The sequence below is a fragment of the Pseudorca crassidens genome, chromosome 20 (assembly GCF_039906515.1).
Source record: "Pseudorca crassidens isolate mPseCra1 chromosome 20, mPseCra1.hap1, whole genome shotgun sequence".
Classification (NCBI taxonomy): domain Eukaryota; kingdom Metazoa; phylum Chordata; class Mammalia; order Artiodactyla; family Delphinidae; genus Pseudorca; species Pseudorca crassidens.
In genome coordinates, this window is record NC_090315.1 from 42,527,764 (window position 1) to 42,550,543 (window position 22,780).

Genomic DNA, 22,780 nt, shown 5'->3' on the forward strand with positions numbered 1-22,780 from the left:
CTAGACCACGGAGCCACTGCTTTTATACCTCTCCAGGTGATTCTCATGAATATACAATTTCAAGCCACTTGTTCTCAGGGCAAATGACAAACTCTTATGATAACACGGTGGTTGGTCCTTGATGACCTGGAACCTGCCCAGGTGGTTAGTCTCATCTCTTAATGCTTTGCTGTCTTCAATTTCCAGCAGCACTAAATGCTTACAATTCCCTGTGTGAACCTTATGTGTGGAGCGTGGAGAGATCTGAGACAAAGCAGACTCCAGGACTTGCTTTCATGTGAATCCTTAGTGTATTAGGACAAGGGGAAGCCCAACAGGACTCAGTCTGGCTTTCTGGGTCTTCTCTGCCCAGTTAACAGAATTTTGTCACCCTGTGGCCTTTTGCTCCCTTTCCTTGTGTTTATGCCATGCATACACCTTACTTGGACCTTTGTGGGTGGCTATGGCTGTGAGCCGTGCATAACTGTTCTTCAGTTCTCTAATCATAAACCACTTAACAGAACCCCAGTGCCACCATTATTTCTATTATTTCTGTGTCTGCCTCTCACAGGAATCTGAGAGCTATTCAAGGGTGGCCCATGGTTTTCAGCACGGAATCTGGCATATAGGAGGTACTCAAAGAATTGCTTATTCATAAGAAATTAATATACGAGGAGTGTAACTTCCCAGAGGCTGTGCGGGATGGAGGCATGACAAAAGGAGACATTTTTTCAGTTTCTATGACAAATCTGAGGATTAGGGGTTTGACACTCAGAATTCATAATATTCTCTCCAGTTCGCCTCCTTCCTCTCCAGAAGAGATTGGACTCAAACCCATACTTGCACATTCTAGGCCACCCTCACGGCTATAACCATGACAACTGTATTATATTTGCAATGTTAAGAACTTGTGCAACTTTCCAAACTTCATCAAAGAAGAGCTCTAGAAATATCTATTGACTGATGGACCACCCAACTGCACGAGAGAGACTGTTTCCCAAGAGTGGGCCCAGGCTCCAGTGAGTCATTCTGTCCACATACCATGAGCCATCTCCTTCTGGGTCACCACCATCACCCTATTCCACAGTTCAGCATTCCTTTTGAGCATCACTGCAATAAGATGTCACTGGTACCATCAACCAGGTCTTGAACGAATTCTGTTGGGGGACTTTTACTCTAGATCCAATCTTGTGCAAGCCTGACCCCCTTCTCCCATCACTCCCAGACCCGCCCCTTCACACTCAACCTCACCCACTCCAGGCTCTTCCCAAACCAGATGAGAACACACTATACAAGGGGACAGTCACGGGTCAGGCTGCCCAGGAAGCAAATGCTGAGCTATTGAGCAAGCTGGATGTTTATTAAGATGAACTTCAGACCAAAACGTGGGGAAGGGAAGGGAACAGAAGTAGGGAGCAGAGGGGAGACATTCAGCAAACCCAGTGACAGATTTTGCTGACCCCACGGGAAGCTGTGGAGTTAGGACTGACCCTTCGGCACTGCTCCAAGCTGAGCTCAAATATATATATATACTTATACTCCCATGGCGACTATTCAATATTAGATTGGGCACCCCAAGAAGGGGCAAGATCTCAGGTGTGTGTTTCTGCAAAAGGAGGCTGACAGATAGCAAGGCTGTCTGCCAACAGTCCTCTGGCAGCTGGGACAGTAAGTCCTCATTGAAGGGGGGACCTCAGAAGCTCATCACGGCATGTACCCCAGAAGAGTAAAGAGTTTAGTCTATCTCCTCCAAACGCAGGGAACCAGCACACCCTTCAAACTCAAGTCACTCACTCAGAGCAACCAACATAGGAGCTGGCTGCATACTGTGGACCCCAGAAGGGACCCTGCCTTCCTCCCAACAGTCCCCTCCTAACCCCACCATGGGGCGCTGGCCTCCATTTTCCTGTCCAGCCTGTCTAGTTCTCTCCTGAATCCTTATCTGCTTCTAAGGGGCCACAGTCGCTGGTCAGTCTCTTCCCAGTCACTCAGGGCATCCATCCTGTTTCCGTTCTGCCGTAAGTGGATGAAGCACAGACAGCCACGCCACTGCACCTCTCTGCCGCCGACTTCCATCCGCTCCCTACCTTTAACTTGTCTACAGTGGTGACCCTTGTCAGATACCAAGGCCTGCTTGGTCCCACATAGAGCTCACTCCATCATCACACTGACAAGGAGCCCTGGGACGGCAGCACAGCCAGGCTCCCAGTCACCCCTTCTGGCCACATCCCGTTGCCCACCTAGCAGGAGCCCATTTCAGATAACAGCACACCCTCATGATGGATGTGGCTAAAGGTGAGATTACAAGAGATTTTGAGGGGGCTTTCAGTGACAGGCCTGCAAAGTTGAGGATGAATTACATTTATAATACTACCCAGGCCCAAGGACATTAATTAGTAACTGAAAGAAACAGGGAAAGGTGCAGAACCACAAAACTATCAGCAACTGTCACTCCTTAACCACTTAGTGACCCACTCATCCGTCCCATCAGTAAGCGCAGGCTGACACCCACTTCGGGCCAGTCTCATACTGGGTTCCGGGGACGTGAAACTCAAGAGGCCTGGATGGCAACTCCTGTGTGCTCTTTCCCCCGTGTTTCCACTTTATCTCGTAAAGGCCACATTTCCATCCACTTTTCCCATGCACGGAAATGCCTTAGAGGGAACTCTGGTCCTCTCTCTGCCTTCTTACTCCCCGATTCCTGTGGAAGGAGGAATGTCTAACCCAACTGGTCAATTTAGATTCAATTGCCCTCTGCCATCCGGGCTCTGACACACACATTCTCCTCCTCCTTCCTGCCTCGCTATTCTGAAACCAGCAGGGCAGGACCCCTCTCAGAAGACGAACCCACCACTCTCCCTCTCTCCCCCTTCTCTACTCCCCTACTGATTTCTATGCTTGAGGCAGGCAGGCCTGCAGTCCTATTTCACAAGGTTAGGAATCTGGAGTCTACAGGTCATGCTACTTTTCTCATAGTTTGCTCACGTCTGCAGATCCTAAAGTTTAAACACATAATATAATGTAACAAGTAGGAGATACCACTTGGTCCCAAGTGTAAGCCACAAGCTCCTACACAGTTCGCTGGAATCTCTAGGTTTGATGGTTACTGAGTGCTTTGCAGCATTACCAAAGTAGGTAAAGGGATCCCCATTCAATAATCAGTTCTCTGTGTATATATTCATTAATGGTCAAACTTTGAATGGGAAGAAGAATGCAGTGCTTCTTTTGCTCCAAGTCCCTAAGAAGACATAGTTTCTACTGTCCTGAAGTTTACAGTCTAATGGTCAAAAAAACCCAAAAAAGACTATAAAAATACAGCAAAAATATACCTAACCCAGCCTGAGGGAGCCATCGGTATAGGTTTTTTGGAAGCAATAAATGCAGAAAAGAGACTTACGTGATGAATAAGGTAAATGAAGGGCACGGAGAAAGAGGGGATGTAGTCCAGACAGAGGAGCTGCATTATCAAGCGTTCAGGGTTCAGTATGGTGTGATGTGAGGGAAGAGACATAGGTGGTCGAGGCTGGCGTGTGAGAGCTTGCATCCCGTCAGATTAAGCTCCTGCGACACTTGCACTCGCAGGGGGTAAGGAGGAAGTTCGTGGTTTATCCTCTGATTCCTATCTAAATCCCTGAGGATACACCTGGAGCGTTAAGCTCTTATTGTTCACCCACGAGGTATTCACCTATAGTCTTGTTTGGCTCTCACATCTTGGAAAGCAGACCAGACCTGAGCTGCCTTCAATGTTCTGAGTGAGATGTAAACGCCAGTCAAACCAGGCCAATGCACTTCATGTACTGGAATGGTTTTGAGCTTCCCAGCAGGTAGAGGCTGCAGGAGAAGCCTTAGGTGAAGAATAACCGTTTACAGCCAGGCCTCTATCACCTTCCATTTTGCCTACCCTCCACCCTGTCTGACTGGTCTACTTGCTTCTGTCTGATCCTCTTCAATTTAGCCGTCAAACCAGCCACACTACAAATCATACCACGCCAGCATATAATGCTTCAGTAGTTCCCCAATGCTGTCAGGACAAAGTCCAGTTTCTTTATTATGATGTCACAGGTTGCATTCTTCCAGACGTAGACCCTGAGACAACAGTTAACATATAGAAGTGTATTAGGGGACTTCCCTGGTGGCTCAGTGGATAAGAATCTGCCTGCCAATGCAGCGGACACAGGTTCAAGCCCTGGTCCAGGAAGATCCCACATGCTGGGGAGCAACTAAGCCCGTGCACCACAGCTACTGAGCCTGCGCTCTACAGCCCGAGAGCCACAACTACTGAGCCCAAATGCAACAACTACTGAAGCCCACGCACCTAGAGCCCATGCTCTACAACAAGAGAAGCCACAACAACGAGGAGCCCGCACACCGCAACAAAGAGTAGCCCCCGCTCGCCACAACTAGAGAAAGCCTGTGTGCAGCAATGAAGACCCAATGCAGCCAGAAATAAATAAATAAATAGAAGTGTATTAGGGAGTGCCCTTGGGATCAATCCATGTGGAAGGGAAGTGGGGGAAGGAAGAAGAATTGAAGAGAAGCTGAGAAGGTATGATGCAGTCCTAACAAAGGCCTCAGTCAACTCCAAGGGAAGCTCCAAAGCCAGATGACCTTTCAAGAGTTGAACCAAGTTGGGCAAAGGGACCAAGCCTTAATACGCACATGGCAACAAGTCTTGGATACAGACCACCCGGAGAAAGGGGGCATGACCTGGAACAAGGTAGCTTGATCCAAGGCAAATTCCTGAAAGAAGCTGGTAGCTGGGGGCTGTCTGCCAGTTGTATTCCCAGCACTTGGAGGAAGAAGGCCATCAGACCTGAAAGAAGATCTGCGTGATACATCACAGCAACTAGCTCTTGGCATCCAATGACTCTTATGATTTTTATGACCTGCTATATTAGTTCTCGGGCTGCCATAACTAAGCACCACAGACTGGGTATCTGAGACAATGGAAATGTATTTTTTTCTAGCTCTGTACGGCTAGAAGTCTGAGATCAAGCTGTGAGAAGGGTTGACCTCTCTTCTTGGTTTATAGGTGATCAACTTTCCCCTGTGTCTTCACATGGTCTTCCACGTGTCTGTGTCCTAATTTCCTTTATAAGGACAACCGTCACATTGAATTAGGGCCTGCCTTAATGACCTCATCTTATCTGCGCTACCTCTTTGAAGACTGTATCTCCAAATACAGTAACATTCTGAGGTCCCAACAGTTAGGACTTCGACACACAAATCTGGAGGAAGCACAGTTCGGCCTTTAACACCTGCTTACCTCTTATCATTCTCCACTATCAACTGTTCTCCAAACGTCTCTGGTCAAATCACATCAAAAAACTGATTCTTTTTCTTCCGCTGAATTTTATTTGCTTACTTTTAAACAAGTTAAATCTCTAAGGGATGCAACCCCACATGGATTCTGTGGCCAACAGCCTTAGCAGGAAGCTTGCTTCAGAATTTGGCCCAAACCAGGCTACTGTTCCATGGAAGTGGGTTATCTTTCCCTGGATGACTCTGGTTTTGTTTGGTTTGTCTCCAGACGTCACCATTTTGTTTTCCCTAGATAAAATTTGCGTTCGCGTCAGGCATAAACACTTTCAGTTTTAAGAAGAGCTGTGTGCTCCCTCCGATTTGCAAGACCTTGCTTACTGCCAGCAAAAATGCTTGGACCACAGCCTTCCAGACATAATTGGTGTTTTCGAAGTCACGATCCCAGCAGGCCTCCACAGGGTCCAACAAGGCAAAAAGAGAGCTACTGGCTGGTTCTGGAAGATGCTGTGCTGGTCTACGCCTCTAGGCTCTGTCCATGCTCTGACCTCTGCCAGAAACGCTCTCCCCACTTTGCCCAGAGAACATCTTCATCCAACCTATGTCTCCTTCAAGAGTCAGCTGATGTGCCCACTCCTCTCTGAAGCCTTCATCGCAGTGTCTTGTCTCCTCATGTCCTTTTCTCTCACACTCCATGATGATAGACAGTTGCCTCAGAATCTCTAGTATGTACCAGGCATCAGTAAACGTGTGTTGTTTGCGTGGGTGGTTCATGGTTGGTGCCAGGGATTCTATCCTGGCCGTGGCCCGTATTTTCTCACCAGCTTTGACCTCAGTGTGGACGTCTTTTACATATTTGAATGCTTTCACTCTGGGTAAAGGCAAAGTGGATCTGGGCACCATACTTCCTAGTCTCTATTTGTGGTAGGCAAAATACTGACTCTTCCAAAAATGTCCTAAGCCCTGGAATAGGTAAATAGGTTACACAGCACAGGGAAATTAAGGCTGCAGTTGGAACTGAGATTGCTAGTAAACTGACCTTAAAATAGAGATATTATCTTGGATTATCCAGAAGGGCCCAACGCAATCCCAAAGGCTCTTAAAAGTAAGAGTGGCGCAGAAGGGAGCGTCAGGCAGAGAGATGGTGGAAGAACGGTCAGAGAGATGCAACGCTGCTGGCTTTGAAGACAGAAAAGGGGTACAGTGAGCCGAGTAATACAGGCAACCTCTAGCAGCCGGAAAAGGCAAGGAAGTGGATTCTCCCCTAGAGCCTCTGTAGAGGATGCGGCCCTGCTGACACTGCGATTTTAGCCCAAGGAGACGATGTCAAGACTTCTGACAGGATGGTAAGATAGTACATTTGTGCTGTGTTCAGTCCCTAAGCTTGTAGTAAGTTGTTTCAGCAATCAAAAACTTATACACCATCCTAAACAGACCTCTTCTCATCACTGGCCTCGTGCCCCAGTCCTACTTCACACGTGCCAGAGAGGGACAGCTTGCATTACCAACATTTGGGGAGGTTCCCAATTCAAGGACCTGGGCCTCTGAAGACCCATGAGGAGCCATAAGAGTAAAGCATTTGGTGAGTTTCACTGAAGGGACGTTCTGTGCAGACATTATGACAGGACGTATGTGATTACACAGGATCAAATATGCTCCGGCTTGTTCAGTCTATAGGATAGAAGAGGTATGCAGGTAGCGGCCAAACGAAGGTTACTAAGAGGGGCAGTTGCTCCTAACGGGGATCTGTTGGGACACAGTTACTAGAATCTCACTGTCTTCTAAAGCAACTCACTTTGAGAATTTTCCGACGGGCTAAGAGTTGGTACAATGAATTACCTAAAGGGGTGTGATGCTCCTGTCTGGACTATTTAGGACCAATCTCTGCAGAAAGTGGGGCTGGCACTGAGTAATATTTGGAAGGTAGGTCATTCTTGTAGGAGAAACGGCATGGAACGGCTCGGTGCTGGCGGTGCTCTGCCAGAGGTGCGCCTCAGAGGTGCTAGTCTTACAAAAATGAAAACGCAAGTTGACGGTAAATCTTGAAGAGGATGCAGTACAGAAACACCGGAACACAGATCGTGAGCGGGAGAAAACCGGGGGACAAGTGTCGACGAGTGAGGGCACGATCCAGACCCTGGGGGACCGATGGGGCGATAGGGAGCCACGACAGATTCTCGAGGAGAGGAGGATGCAGTGAGGATAGAGGGTCCAGGCTGAAGGTGCTGCTGTGGGCGGCAGAGACAAGGGAGAAGGGGAACCTTGGTAATTACCAGCTTCCGCTCTGAAGCCCCATCACTGACTCTTCCTACCATTCCCAGTGCCTCAAATCTGACAGTTCGGGCGTTGTGTTTTTAGTTAACATTGACAAGATTGGGAACTTCATCCACTTAATTTCCATTAAAGTCTTTGAGGATGATGCACTGACTTTTTAAACAAAACTAAAAAGAAAAGAAAAAACAGCCTGTAAATAGATTCTCAAAACTTCCCTCTCATCCGCAGCTCACCTAACCAGACCAACTAAGTCCTGCATTAAAGGTAAATAACGCGCGTGTAAATATTCAGCCTTTTTTCCTCCTCTATTAGGTGCCTGAGAGACCAATGATATTTTAACAAATAAGCTGTGACATTCTCGTAGCCTGACATCAAAATGCAGGTATGGGCCTATAAATTGAAGGATAATCATAAATAAAACAGTAATATCTACAGAGTTCTTTGCACCGTTCCTGGCGTCTTCACACTCATCTGTGTGGTTGGACTTCACAAGCACTGTGTGGAGTTGGCCTAACAGAGACTTAGAGAGCTTGAAAGCCAGGCATCAACCCCAGGCAGCATCACTCAAAACCTTTGCTCTTTACCCAGAACCACAGTGCTTCTTCTGTTTGAACAAATGTCACGCCATGTGCGAGAAGAAACAAGACGTGCAGCCCGATGATACAACATCCAAGCTCCAACGGCCGGCAAGGCCAAGACAGAATACTGACTTCCCGCAGAGCCAAAGTGGGCACGGGCCCCCTTGGAGCCCGTGACCTTGTTCCGGGTCTAGAAATGCTGAAGTGGGAGCTGCCGGCAGAGAAAAGGCTTGGATCATCTGGAAAATGCATCTGGTGTGAAGAACGCAATTGCAGTCTCCTGAGCTGTAAGGCGTCACGGACTATTTCACACCTAGTTCAATCCCCGCATCAAGGATTATTGTGCAAACGCCGGACAAGCAGATCCCACCACATCCCCTGACCAGGCCTGTTCCAGACCAGCAGAACTAGGGGTAGGAGGGGGGCAGAGCTTTGCTGCTAGGAGCTAAAGCGGTGAGCTCTGAAATGAGCTCTTAACAGCTCTCTTTCTGCTCCATCCAAAATGCCATCTTTCAGCTGCGTTAATTGGACTGACGGGCACCCATGGCTGCAATGACCTTTGCCATCAGCGTCCACGTGGCGCCCACCATGCAGGCACAAAAAATGCAACCCTGCAGGCCACTGCAGTGCAACCAGCACACCAGTTCTTCTGGGGAAATGGCATTTCCCCGTCAGTTAAAAAACGTATGGGATCTAGGAGACAAGAAATCAACAGGTTTGGATGCATAGCCAGGCACAGTGCCGAGCTTTTATCGATATTTTCTCCGTGCTTTCTTGTGAACAGTGTGCCAAGTTGTTACAAAAGCCCAGGGCAAAGAAAAGGAAACTGAGGGTCCACGAGTGTAAGCGACTCCCCCGTGGCCACAGAGCGCCCCATCATTCACAGGTTAAAAACAGCTCATTTGTGACATCCAAAGTACGTCACGATGCGGCCCCTGTCCACAAGGAAAGCACAACTAGGATTAAACCCAGGCCCACCTTTTTCCAAAACCCATGTTCCATGTTTCTTTTGATCCAAAGACTATGCCAAATAAACAAGTGAATACAGATCTTTCTACCGCCCCATGCTGTGCTCTTAAATGATGGGTCAGACAGAGAGGAAAAAGGCTTTCAACCAGAACGACGGAAAAAAAGAACCAACTGAGATAATCGGACAAAGCTGATGAACGACCAGAGGGTTCTCCACGTCATTCGCCTGGATCCAGACCGCGCCAGGAGGACTATCCCAAAGAAAGTGACCACGTGATGTGAAATGCACCTGGGGCACCCACCGACACCTCTTGGAAAATGTGGCCCCAGGGAGACTGTACATCTTGGCCTGATGGGGGAGTGTGGTAAAGAGCAGAGAAGCCCCCCACTCCCCCAGATCGACGCACGCCCTGCTCAGCTGTGCTTCTCCTGTGGGAGATACTCCCCTCTGTGATAGCAGCAGTGCACGTCAGGGCTGCTCCCTCCCCTGCTCCAGTTTGAACCACTGATGGCTGTGACTTGAACCCTGTGCCGGGGCTGGCCTCCAGTTAGTTACAGACACAGAGCCTCGGCACCAGGAAGCTGAGTGCCCCCCGCAAGGCTGAGTAATGCACCCAACGGGACGCTTATCAGCCCTTTGAAGCCCAGAGCTGACTTGGCCAGTATGGGTGGTGGTGGAGCTGGTGGGGCAGAGTGACGCTTCAGCTGTCATCTGGGACCAGGTCAACGTTTCACAGAAGACTCAGTCCCTGTTTTATCATCTTCCCCCCACCCCAACCAGCCATAATCCTGGGGGCCAGCATCACGCACGTGCACAGAGCTGACTCAGCCATCTGCCATCAGGGTGTTATGCACAGCGGCTGAGAGCGGAAAACATCACCTACCTTCACAGCCCAGCCTCCGGCAATGACCTGTTGTGGCTCCTGGATCAAGCCGCTTCTTCCCTCTGTGCCTCAGCGTCTCCTCTGTAAAATAGGGATTGTTATGAGATTTCATGAGAAAATCCCCCCAAAGCATTTATGCTGTGTCTGACATGCCACTGACCATTTTTACCTCCACACAGCTGCCACACCCAGGATCGTAAGGTCACTCACAAGCTTTCTGGCTCTGAAATCTTAAAATCTGACATCTGACCACAGCCTGTGCCTTTTCAGCTCCCTCAATCACCTGCCATCTTCTGTCCGGCCTTATCACGATGCCCAGTCCCTCGAGTGGCTCACCTTGAGCACCTCAACCTCCCCGCTTAACCCTTCCCTTCATTCCATTCTTCTTTTTAAATTTATTTATTTTATTTTTGGCTGCACTTGGTCTTTGTTGCTGCACCCGGGCTTTTCTCTAGTTGAGGCGAGCGGGGTCTACTCTTTGCTGCGGTGCGCGGGCTTCTCATTGCGGTGGCTTCTCTTGTTGCGGAGTGCCGGCTCTAGAGCACCAGCTCAGCAGTTGTGGCGCACAGGCTTAGTTGCTCCGCGGCATGTGGGATCTTCCCGGACCAGGGCTCGAACCCGTGTCCCCTGCACTGGCAGGTGGATTCTCAACCACTGCGCCACCAGGGAAGCCCTCTTCATTCCATTCTTACGATCCATCACGCCAACCATCCTCTGGGTTCTTGCTCCTCAGTGCCTCTGTTACATGCCCCAGAAGAACCCAACCATGGGTCAAACCAAACATCTGCCCCTGGTGCTGCCCCGCTGGGCCCCTCCTCACCCTGGAGGTCATGACCCAGCCACGCCCTATCCTGGTCCCCATCCCAGCTGTGGCATCAACACACCTTGGTTCCCAGGCCAACTCCCTCCATCACTCTAAGGAGAGGTGCTCCACTATTCTCAAGTCCCACAGCACAGCACCTGGCTTCCTACTTCCAAATGGTAATAGAGGGATTAGGTATAAACTCCCTCAATGTTTTGTTTCACTGCCCACAAATTTATTTATTTATTTATTTAGAGTCAATTTTGTTTATTTATTTTTGGCTGCGTTGGGTCTTCATTGCTGTGCGCGGGCTTTCTCTAGTTGCGGTGAGTGGGGGCTTCTCTTCATTGCAGCGTGCGGGGCTTCTCAGTGCGGTAGCTTCTCTTGTTCAGAGCACGGGCTCTGGGCATGCGGGCTTCAGTAGTTGTGGCTCGCAGGCACTAGAGCGCAGGCTCGGTAGTTGTGGCGCATGGGCTTAGTTGCTCCGCGGCATGTGGGATCTTCCCGGACCAGGGCTCGAACCCGTGTCCCCTGCACTGGCAGGTGGATTCTTAACCACTGCGCCACCAGGGAAGTCCTGCCCACAGATTTAGAAGCCCCCGCATCTCTTTTTACCACGTCCTCCTCCTTGGGGGCAGATGTCCCTGCTTCCACTTTCCTCTGTACCAAGCATCACTCGGGAGTCTTGCCCATCAGTTTTCACTTCTCTATTCTGTGCTTCCAGGCTTCCCCTCACTAAAGACCCCTCCCCTCAGCCTATAAATATGCCCAGGCTTCCCAAACCTTAAAAAGAGAAGAAAAATCTCCCTCACCCCTCTCTCCCCCTCCAGCCCCTTCATACAGACAAGCTTCTCCAAAGAGCTGTCCACACTCCTCACTCTGCTCCTTCACCTTCGCTGGCTCTGCAGTCTGGCTTCCTGAGAAATTACTCTAAGAAGGTCAATAACAAACATGGAGTTGCACTTGACCCCCTTCTCTTCTTCCCTTCTCCCATCCAGTAATTTAAAGTTTGATCAACTCTGACCCTACCCACATAATAGCTTTTAAATCTTTCCCAGCTCTCCAGCCCACTAGCAGGGGTGTGTTCTGGATTTCCAAATTTGTCCAAAGATATTTAAATCATACACAGCACCATCCAGCCTCTACTCCAAGCTAAGAGGGAATATAGGCATGTTACTCTCCTGACTCACCATTCTAAAACGGTTCCCACTGCCTCTAGGGGTAAATCTGCTCTCCTATGCGTGGTGTACAAGGACAATCTGGCAGCAGTGAACATGGCCTTCATAAGGGCTAACTGAAGGATGGTGACTGGGAATTTAAATGGACATGAGCTCCCCTCCGTCAGGGCACATATTCATTTCCCTCTTTTGAAAACAATGCTCTTAGTAGGAGCGAAAAGTTTTTTTAAACTTTCAGAGGAAATTCATCAAATGTGGCCCGAACTGGAATACATTTATAGCATAACGAAAATGTCCTTTTCAGGAACAAATTTTATGTGGTTATTTCTTGAGATAGCTCTCCTACTACAGAAGACACCACTTAACAGAGAATATGCTGTAAGAGGCAACTTTCTTAAGAACCGGATGTTATCTCGTGTGGTATTTGCAAGTCCAGGACCAAAGGGTCCTTCTCCCTGCCCACTGCATGCCCAACTGTTTGCTCCGATCCTCAGCCCTCAGATTCCAGCCCTCTGACCTAGATGGATGTGGCAGTCATTACTATGCCCCTTTCCAGAGGAGGACCCTGAAATCCTACAAGGAAAGGGATTTTCCTTGGGTCCCATGTCCAGTGTCTGTAGCAGAATTGGGACCGAAAGCTGGTCTCTTGCCACTGTGGTGTGGGGTGTCGCCCATAGGACCCCAGGGTCCACACGGTCTAATATGAGAAGCCCCTTAGGAGCTGGGTCAGATGTATGTCAGCACAGAGGCTGTGATGGGTACGAAGACGTCTGGACCACTGGCAACCACACAGATGTGTGATGAGGAGGAAATGGTGGAGGAGCCTCTAGAAGGAGGAGTAGGGACGGATGCCCCCGGCACAGGGAGTTCAGGATAAAGGAGGAAGCAGGACGCGCTCAGCCCCCAGGCTCAGCCCCACAGGAAATGGCTCTACACTCCTCGCTCTGACTTAACAAGCACTGAATTCCTCTCTGAGAAAGTGTTTTCACCAGAGCATCTGGTCCCACCCTAGAATACCAAGCAGAAGACAGTCAGATAACCACTCTGATTTCTTACCCCACCATCTTTCTACTGAGCCAGTTAATAATTCCACATCAGTCCAGGTCTCTGGCGGCCCAACCAGCTCCATGCTGAACGACTCCCAAACTCCCAACATCCAAGCCAATGCACGGTGCCCTGACATTGTCGGCACAGCCTGCAGCCCGGCATGGACCCACCTACCTTGCCCACACACACACACACACACACACACGCACACGCACGCGCACACGCACACACACACACACACACACACACACACACACACACACTTTGCCTGATACGCTTCCCCCAGTCGTGGTCTCAGAGTCAATGAATGACCAGATTCTCCACCCAGTCACTCAACCTCATGTTGAGGAATCAACTTCAGTCCTGCTTCCCAAGCAGCCCAGAGAGTCCAGTTTGTCCAAACCCCATGAGCTGTCCCCCTGTCCCCAGTCCCCACCCTGCCCACCTGGGTCCAGGACCTCCTCATCCCTCACCTGGATCACGTCTCCCCGATCCTCCCCAACCCCCATCCGCCCCTCCTCATAACCACTCCAGGCCTTTGGAGAGGCCTCTCTAAGACAAACTATAACCACAGAACTCCTCTGCTTAACCTCCTTCAGTTCCATTGTCCACAGTAAACCCCAGGCCCCCCATTATTTATAACCCTGAATCCCAACCCTTCAGCGTGCTAACCACCGAAGGCCAATCATTCATTAATTCATTGACTCGACAAACATTCACTGAGTATCTATTCCATGACGGGCACTGTTCCAGGCACTTGGGATAAATCAGAAACAATGACTCCTGCCTCCACGGAACTTACACTCTAGGTGATGGAGAAAACGTAAGTCATAATCATAATAAATGTGTAAATTCCTGTGTAATGTAGGAGGTGGTAAGTGCTGTGGGAAAAAGAAGATGGAGGATGAAGAAAGGAAGTCTAGAGTGCGGGAGGGGTGACAAGTGTCAACTGGGTGGTCAGAATCACCCTAACTGAGAAAAGGACATTGGGGCAAAGACTTGAAGCAGGTGAGGCTGTGAGTCTCAAGGATATCCAGAGGAAGACCAGGCCAGCCGGTGGGAGGAGCCAGTGCAAAGGCCCTGAGATGTGCTGGGGAAACAGCACGGAGGCCAGTGTGGGCAAAAGAAATTGAACAAGAGGGAGAGGAGGGGGAGACGCCATCAGAGACGATAAGGAGGCCAGACTATGCTCCTCTGTCAGTCCCTGCCCTGCACCTCACGAGTCCTTTCTCTGAAATGTCACTGTCGCAATTCCCCGAGCAAACTGGGTGCTCTCGTGCGTCAGTGCCGTGCCTGTGTTCTGGTGCTATACTTGACTGACCACCAACCCTCCTGACCGCCCTCCCAGAGCTCTGACAAGCCCATTTCCTCGCTCCCATTTTCCTTGATCATAAAGGCAACAGAGCACAAAACACACTGAAATGCAATTACGCAACTCCCTGTCTACATAAGCCCCTGGACTGAGCTCTTTCAGGATAGGAATCCTAACATCCCTTTCCTCTCGGTTTCCCTAGGAAGCACCACGTGGCTGGCTACAGAGCGGATGGACGGAGAGAGTCCGCAGCAGAAGGGTAGGAGAAAGGTAAGTTGGAAAATACTGCTTTGCCTGAAAATTGAGATTATCTTGGTCGAATACACACTTAACCTCTTTGAAACTCAGTTTCCCAAGATAAATATGACAATCTTGGCTGTACCTACCTCCCAGAGTTATTTTGGGAGTCAAAAAGAGAACGGATAGGACACGCCTCACAGAGTGAGACTAACCAAGTGCAGAGGGTCATCATTATGGTTCCTGGTGTTATCTAGATGTGTTTGCAAAATGGAGCAAGGGGAGCCTGACTCCCTGTGGAGAAGAGCCCTCCGGGTGACGTATGAGGAGGGTCCTTCTACTGACCCATTCACATTTCTGTCCAGCCAGGTCCAGGCGGCACGGACTGTCTGAGCCACACCTGCTGTGGGAATACCAAAGACCCCCTCCCAACTCAATGCTACCCCCTCAAATTGTCAAAAAGGCATCGTGTGATAAATAGAGCTCCCACATGCCACAAGGCAAGTGTTTAAATCTTTTATAAGCTAGTCAATGGCCTTTATAAACCCCCAGACAAGAATTACACTGTGTCTGAGATGGGGCTGAAAGTCAATGGGAAATTGATCCTGTCTAGCTAGTGCTGTTTCAAGAAGACTTGCTCGCTGCCTTTCGGGACCAAACATCCTTCTCCCGTGTGCCCCCAGGGCCCGGCCCGTCACACGCTGAGAATACTGAGCTACTGGGGCCCATTTCTGGCCAGAGGCCCAGGCAGCTGTAAGCTCCTACCACAGGAGGACCCCAGAGGGCAGCGAGTAGCACCAGGGATGGTTGTGAAGCGTGTTCACCTTCCCAGGGATGGATGCCAGGACCACTCCAATGCCACTGCCTGCACCCTAAGTGGGAAGCTGAAGGATAATAAACGGTCATTGACCTGGCAGCAACCATCAGGGTCAAGGGACACCTACAATCACCCTTCTCTGCTCATGACCCCATTAGCCACTGGATCAAATACCGCTGGAGTCTGTGACGATGCTGTGGTTATTTCTCTGCCAAAAGCCATCAGCCTGACCCATACTGCCTGCCAGGGGATGCCAAAGTGGGTAGCAAAGACCCCCTGTTTGGGATTAGGGGATCCCAAGGGCCCTGGGATGCCCACTCTGGATGGCTCCTACGTCAGGCGAGTGGATAGACTTGGGCAGGTAAGTCAAACAGCCCCCATCCGGAGAGGTGGTGGGGAACAGTAGAAAAAGCGCCCACTTTGGAGTCAGGCCGACCTGGAGTCGGAAACCTGGTTTGGCTACTTCCTAACCAGGTGACCTCACAGAAAGCTTGACCTGCCCCGGGGACCACCTGCTACATGTGAAACCTGGGGATGGTGGCGATTCTGCCTCAGCGAGCGGCTGTGACGATGAACTGCGACAGCACAGGCTGCGTGCAGGGCACAGAGCAGGCACTCAATGGCTCTCAGCTCTGCTCATCAGCCAGGAACCCAGAACTGAGAAAGCAGGAAGAGCCCTCTCCCGGAAGCAGACAGCCCGGCATCCAGCAATGACCATGGCAACTCGGCCTTAAGCGCTGGCCTGGAGCCGGGTACTGAAGCCAGTGCTTGCCTTACATCTCCATCCTTCCTTGTCCCAAGTTTACAGGTAAGAACACTGGATCCCAAGGAGTTTCAAGAGGTCAATTCAGGGACTTCCCTAGTGGTCCAGTGGTAAAGAATCCGCCTTACAATGCAGGGGACTTGTGTTCGATCCCTGATCAGGGACCTAAGATCACACGGGGCAACTAAGCCCCGCGCGCCACAACTACTGAGCCCGCGAGCCTCAGCGAGAGAGCCCGCATGCCGCAAACTACAGAGCCTACCCACTCTGGAGCCCTCGCGCCACAACTAGAGAGAAGACCGTGTGCCACAAGGAAGAGCCCACCTGCACACCCCAACGAAAGGTCCCGCATGCCTCAACGAAGATCCCGTGTGCCACAACTAAGACCCAATGCAGCCAAAAAATAAAAAATAATGTTTTTAATTTAAAAAAATTTTTTTAATTTAAACAATTTTTAATTAAAAACTTTTTAAATTTAATTTAAAAATTTTTTTAAATTTAATTTAAAAAATTTTAACCAAAAAAAAACTTTTTAATTAAAAAAAAAAGAGGTCAATCCATCCAACAAGAACAAACACTAAGGTTAGGTTTATTGCAGGCCTATCCACGCCAGACACCCTCCAAAGGACCAAGCTACCAGGATGAGCAAGACAGACGCTGCTCCAAGGTCAGGCTTAGGGCAAAGCCTAGACTAACATCAAGACCTCCTGCTGTCAAGGGCTGGACCCTTCTCTGTCCTCTGCCGTTTGTCCCAGTAGGAAGCACTCCTCAGAGCATCATTTCCAGCCACCTCTAAGTGTCCTTTAAATTCCTCCAGACTCCACAGCTTGTTCTACAGATAAGGTCGTGTTTCCCAAGGCTTCAAAGTGAGTGGGGAAAGGAGCTGAAATCTTGAAATGAGACATAGAATTTCAGGTCAGGGTTGCTTCCTTCACGGGCTGCTCGTTTTCTGGAATACTGCACTTTATCCACCCCCAACCCAACCCCACCACCCAGCCAGATCTGTAGGAATCCAGCAACCCACCACGTGCATGGACCATGGGAGGTAGGTGGGCGGTGAGGGTCTCTGTGCCCCTGAACTATTCAGAAAGATCTGCAGAGCCCACTAGGGAAGCTGCCTCATCAGGCTCAGATAAAGGCTTGGAAGGGAGCAGCACGCCAGCATCTCTGCTCCTCTTTTTGGTTAAGTAATACCATGGGTACTAGATGGTCAGGTCTTTGAACTGAAAGGAGCTTTATTTGAAAACCCTTCAGGAGGCCAGAGAAACAGTCTTTTCCACATCAGCAATCTACCCAAGGCAGGCTTGGCAAAGAAGAACAAATATCACGGGCTGCTGAAGAGGGGTGGAGGCGGGAGCAGTGTGGTGGTGGGATTATTAAGGATGAGGTCAGGCAGAAGAGGACAGCGAAGAAGAGCCTCCCTGTTGTCAGACAGAGTCACAAATAAGTTGCCAGCAGCTGGAAACTTAGCTCTTCAACCCTGCCCAGCGACAGATGCCTGGTAGGGCCAGAAAGGTTACGTTGTCTGACGGGATGACACAGCACAGGTTCAGGCCAAGAGCCGCTGAGGTGTTCACATAAGCACATGGTGCGAGAGGCCTGGAGCTCAGCCTCAGTCCTTCCTATCCGGAGAATGGGCATAAAGCAAAGACCCAAGTGCTTAGAGGTAATGTTTCCGTGCTGCCATAAAATTGGAAAGCCCAGCGTACATACTTCTTCTTATTTATCACACGAGTACGGAGCACCAACTACATACCAGCACCACGCCAGGTGCGGGGACTCAGCTATGCATGGGACAGGCTTGCTCCCTGCCTTCATGGAATTTGAAGTTTATCATGGAAAACAAATTTGGAAGGATGCAATTATAAGAGGAATGGCGGTGGGGGCCTGTTGTGCCCGTAAGGCCAAGAGAGGAGGTGATAGGGACTCTGGAGATGGCAGTGGAGCATCTGAGGGACTGGAGAAGTGAGCAGCCTGGCACAGAGATTGCTGTCAAATGATTCAGAAAATGAATAACGATAACTGGTAAGTATATATGCACGTATGCATACACACATACAGAGGGAGAGTAAGAGCAAGACAGAGAAAGAAAGGCCGACTGGTGGAACAAATTAGGTAGAAATGTTAAAGATTTAGGGCTCTAATGAAGTTTGAAATTATTTTTTTGAAGAATATAAGAACACGTGCTATATTAATTCTATCTTGCAAATTACAAAATTATACTCATATAGTATGACACCCATATTATATACACAACCCACCATGCATGCATACATATGTGAAGAATATAAAGGAAATACACAAATATGTTTCTCACGGTTATCTCTGGATGGTCAAATTATGGGAAAATTTTATCTATTTTTAATGTTTCTCCGTACGATTCAAAATTTCTTCCATGAACATATACTGTCCAATGCTTTACAACTGGAACCTAGAATGATGCTACATGGTGGTCCTGTTCATTGGGCAGGCCTCCCGCATCTGCGTAATGCAGCTTATGGTCTCTCCCTCAGAGCATCATTAAAACTCAAAAGACACTTAGGACATAGACATGCTTTTTAACCTGTGAAGTGCTTACACATGAGAGGTAATATGAATACACAGGTAAAGAAATCATCAACGCTCTTATAATTAATTAATAACTACCAGTCACTGGGGCAAGTCCTTTACCATCTTTAACTTATTCAATTCTCAAAACCATTACAAGTATACCCATTTTACAGATGAGGAAACTAATGCACAGAAATGCTAAGGATCATTTGTCTAAAGTCATCCCTAAACGTGATGGAATCAGGGTTCATACTTGGGGCTGACCATAAAACACATGACCAGTTCACCTCTACCACCACGATGATGCCTGTCTTCCCTCTGGGGAGGGCTGGTCCCCTAATCCTGAGTTGCCCTCCAGCCAGAACAAGTGGACTCTATTCTGAAGCATTTTGGTCTCAGTGACAGTTGCTTCCCCAGGCTTTTCCCCACCAAGAAGGTGACTTCTGGGCACCTCTTTTCTTGCCCTCTCTGGCTTCCAGCTTTCCTCTCCAGCTCTAACAGTGCCCTTTAGTAAATGTCCCTCCACCTCAAGGCTGCTCTTGGCAGTCACGATGACCCACAATTAATCAAATAAAACTAATGAGGTGGAGGAGGAAATACCCTAGTGAGAGCACCCCTGAGCCTGGCATTTCACTCTGATGACTCTTGAGACAAGGCCACTTGGAAGAAGTCCAGTTGGGTCTGAGGAAGCCAGCTATGTGAGTAGTCACTTCTTCCAGAACCAGCAACATGCAGTTTCCCCAGGGATCGCTAATGAAGTCGCTTTCTAACTTTTTTTTTAATGTGTTTTTAATTAAACACACACACAAAAAAACCAAAAAACCTTCAGAGACTGCACATGAAATGAAAAAGACAATCATTTCCACCTATTAAAGTTACCTCATTTCCTCCAGAATGAGATCTTCCCTTTGACTTTTGCAATTAGGGTCATAGTGTGAACACTCAAAGTACATGAAAAAGATTCATACATTTTCTGAAATGAAGAATTCTAGTGTGACTGTCTTAGCTAAGCCTCAGTGTTTTGATTCTGTGGTCTCTTTTGTTGAAATTGAGGTGAGAGGCAAACAAAAATACCCCGAGAATTAGGATCAGATCACGTCAGTGCTGCTAGGACGTGAAAGGCAACAGAATCCGACAAGGTCATCTGCAAAAAGAGAAGCCGAGTCCTGTACAGCTGATGCATCTCATTCGTTGTCACACAGCCATTGTGTGGCCCAGCTGGGACTCAAAGTCCTTAACCCTGAGTAATCAGGATTCAGAATACCTCAGCCTAAAATCACTTACACAGAAGGATTTGCAGCCACTAGATTATAAGCTCACTGAGGGCAGGCCTGTGCATCCTCCAAAGCACTTAGCCTATAGTTGGTACTTGTAGGTATCTAGCAGGCATTTTTTAGGCAAAGAAACTAATGATTTCCAATATTTAGCGGAATTCTAAAAACGTCTATAAAATATCTATTTTAAAACATTTTTTATTCACATTGAAAACAAATTTCTATACGGTCAAGCCCAGACAGGTCCTGTGTAAGTATTTACTAAACAAAGGATGACTAGTGCTGTGATAATTAATCAGTTGGCACTGACTAAAGCTCTGAATGAAATGAAGCATGAACCTTTGGAAAAAGCAATTGAAAACCATCACACATGCCATGAATCATCTCCTGAATGCACATTTATTCAATCAGAATTCATAACTTTGATATTTTATCTAACAGGTTTGTTACCTTTCGAGCCTCTATTGGTGGATAAAAAAGACAGATGTTTCCGGAGTTAAATTGGAGGAGGGATGGGGGAGGAAGAAACCAGCCAGACATCAATTAAACAGAGCAGGCAGCAAAACGCCATTACCCAATGTTTGGGTTTTTCTATCACCTTGAGATGAAATTCAAAAAAACCTGTGCAAGTGAATAGGCATGGAAACAGGATGCTATACTAAGGTTTCTGGGGTCTGCCTGATAGCAGGCAGATGCTGTGATAGTTCAAGAGGCAGAGATCAGGGACTTCCCTGGTGGCGCAATGGATAGGACTCCACGCTCCCAGTGCAACGGGCCTGGGTTCAGTCCCTGGTCAGGGGACTAGATCCCACATGCATGTCGCAACTAAGAGTATACATGCCACAACTAAGAAGACTGCCGGCTGCAACTAAGGGGCCACGTACCACAACTAAGGAGCCTGCCTGCTGCAACTAAGACCTGGCACAACCAAATAAATAAACAAAAATTAAAAAAAAAAAGAGGCAGAGATCAGTTTGGGGGCTGCAGATTTGATTGTCATTAAGAGAAGCTTCAGTCAAACAAGAGTCAGACTAATGCCAAACCTTATTTTTACTTCCGGAGGGTGTCAGAGGGCTGGAGGGGAATCAGAATCCTCTCTCATTTTCAGGCTCTTCAAAGGCACCTGCTCCTCTTACTTGAAGCAAATATATACCACATCAATGTCACATCCAACGACTATTGTCCCAGGCATCTCTTTGGGTGATTAAATGAAAGTGGATTGGGAAGCGTGTGAAGATGTTTAGCTCTTTTGACTGCTGGCGGCAGTAAATTGGCGGATCAAGGTGACACGGTCCCCCATGGCTCACAATTGCAACACTTCTTAGAGTCTCATATTCATAAAAGCAGACCTGGAATCCTTACAGGCAGCCCTCTTGTGCTGAAAGTAAAGGAGAACTTCCCTTTTAACTGCTTTGACACAATGTGGCCATTCTCCTCTAAAGCCTTTCAAGCCCACCCTTTTGCCAGCCAGAATCATGGTCCAGCTGCTGACTGGCATTCCCCCTGGAATGTTCTGACTTCCCTTGCACAGAACAACGCACATCTAAATAATTACTTTTCTCCATTGTAATCTGATGAGATTCCTGTAACTGCAGCGGTAGAGCAATCCCAAGAGTGAACGTGAACATGGACACCTTTAGAGGAAAATAACCACCTCAGTCATACACGGTAGCAGTGGCTTCTCCCCTTCATCTATGTTAAACAAAGGACATTCAATTCCAAAACCGAAGTAGAAGAAAATGTCCACGATTTGAGTAAGGCAAAAAATTGCCAATGCATACAACGAACACAGGATGCCAAGCTCTCTTATATCTTTCTTTTTAAGAAAACTGGAAACTAGGTGTTCTACGGGACACAGGGAGCCCACAATTGAGATCAGCTCCTTGTGCTCAGATGGCATGGGGGCTGGGGAGGAGCCACAGGTGACAATGACATTTCTCCAGCTCAGTGGTTCTCCAGCTGAAGTGTGCATCACAACCACCTGGAGGGCTTGATAAACCGCAGACTGCTGGGCCCCACCCGCAGAGCTTCTGACTCAGGAGATCTGGGGTGGGTCCCAAGAATTTGTTTCTAACAGGTTCCTGGGGGATGCTGGTGTCTCTGACCCAGGCACTACAGTTTGAGAACCATGGCTCTGAGCAAAGCCTCACTGGCAAAATCATGCTACTTTCTACAAGGCAAGACAGATGAGATGAACCAAGGCCTCCCGTCTACGTTCTCATCTTGTTTTTGGGCCTCCAAATAAACAGTTTTGCTGTACAGTTGACCCTTGAGCAACATGGGTTTAAACTGCATGGACCCACTTATACACGGATTTTTTCAATAGCGAATACTACAGTACTACACGACGATCCTTGGTTGGTTGATTCTACAGGTTCGGAACCCCAGATACAGAGGAACTGCGTAAAGAGGGCCGACTATGAGTTATACATGGATTTTGGACTATGTGGACGGTTGGTGCCCCTGACCCCTGTGTCATTCAAAGGTCAACTACATATATTTTTTTTACTTCTCCTTTGTTATTTGCAGTAATATACCAGCCCTTGAGTTTATTAATATCTGCAGTAAGACAGAGATTCATCCTCATGGCATTGCTCTTCTTAGAATCACTAACCTAGGAGAGGGAAAGGCACTCAGAGGTCCCCCAGACTCACCACAGCACTGGGGCCCACAGGAAACCAAGATCAGAGAGGCTGAGACACTTGCCTGAAGCCACAAAGCAGTGACGGAACTAAAACCCAGGGTTGTTGACACCCGACTCAAGTCCTTCCCTCTAACTCAGCCCAACCACATCCCTGAGGTCTCTGTTTAAAAACACGTGGCTGGGCTTCCCTGGTGGCACAGTGGTTGGGAATCC

At 48.6% G+C, this 22,780-nt stretch overlaps 1 long non-coding RNA gene and 1 pseudogene across 1 annotated transcript in view; both read right to left on the reverse strand.

Moving 5' to 3' along the window:
• Positions 1-22,780, reverse strand: part of LOC137214680 (uncharacterized) — a 778,223-nt gene that overhangs the window by 353,709 nt on the left and 401,734 nt on the right. The window contains exon 4 of the long non-coding RNA XR_010938994.1: positions 9,944-10,024. This is a non-coding gene — a long non-coding RNA (uncharacterized lncRNA). The remainder of the gene's footprint in view (positions 1-9,943; positions 10,025-22,780) is intronic.
• Positions 5,356-5,657, reverse strand: LOC137215018 (large ribosomal subunit protein eL33 pseudogene; annotated as a pseudogene).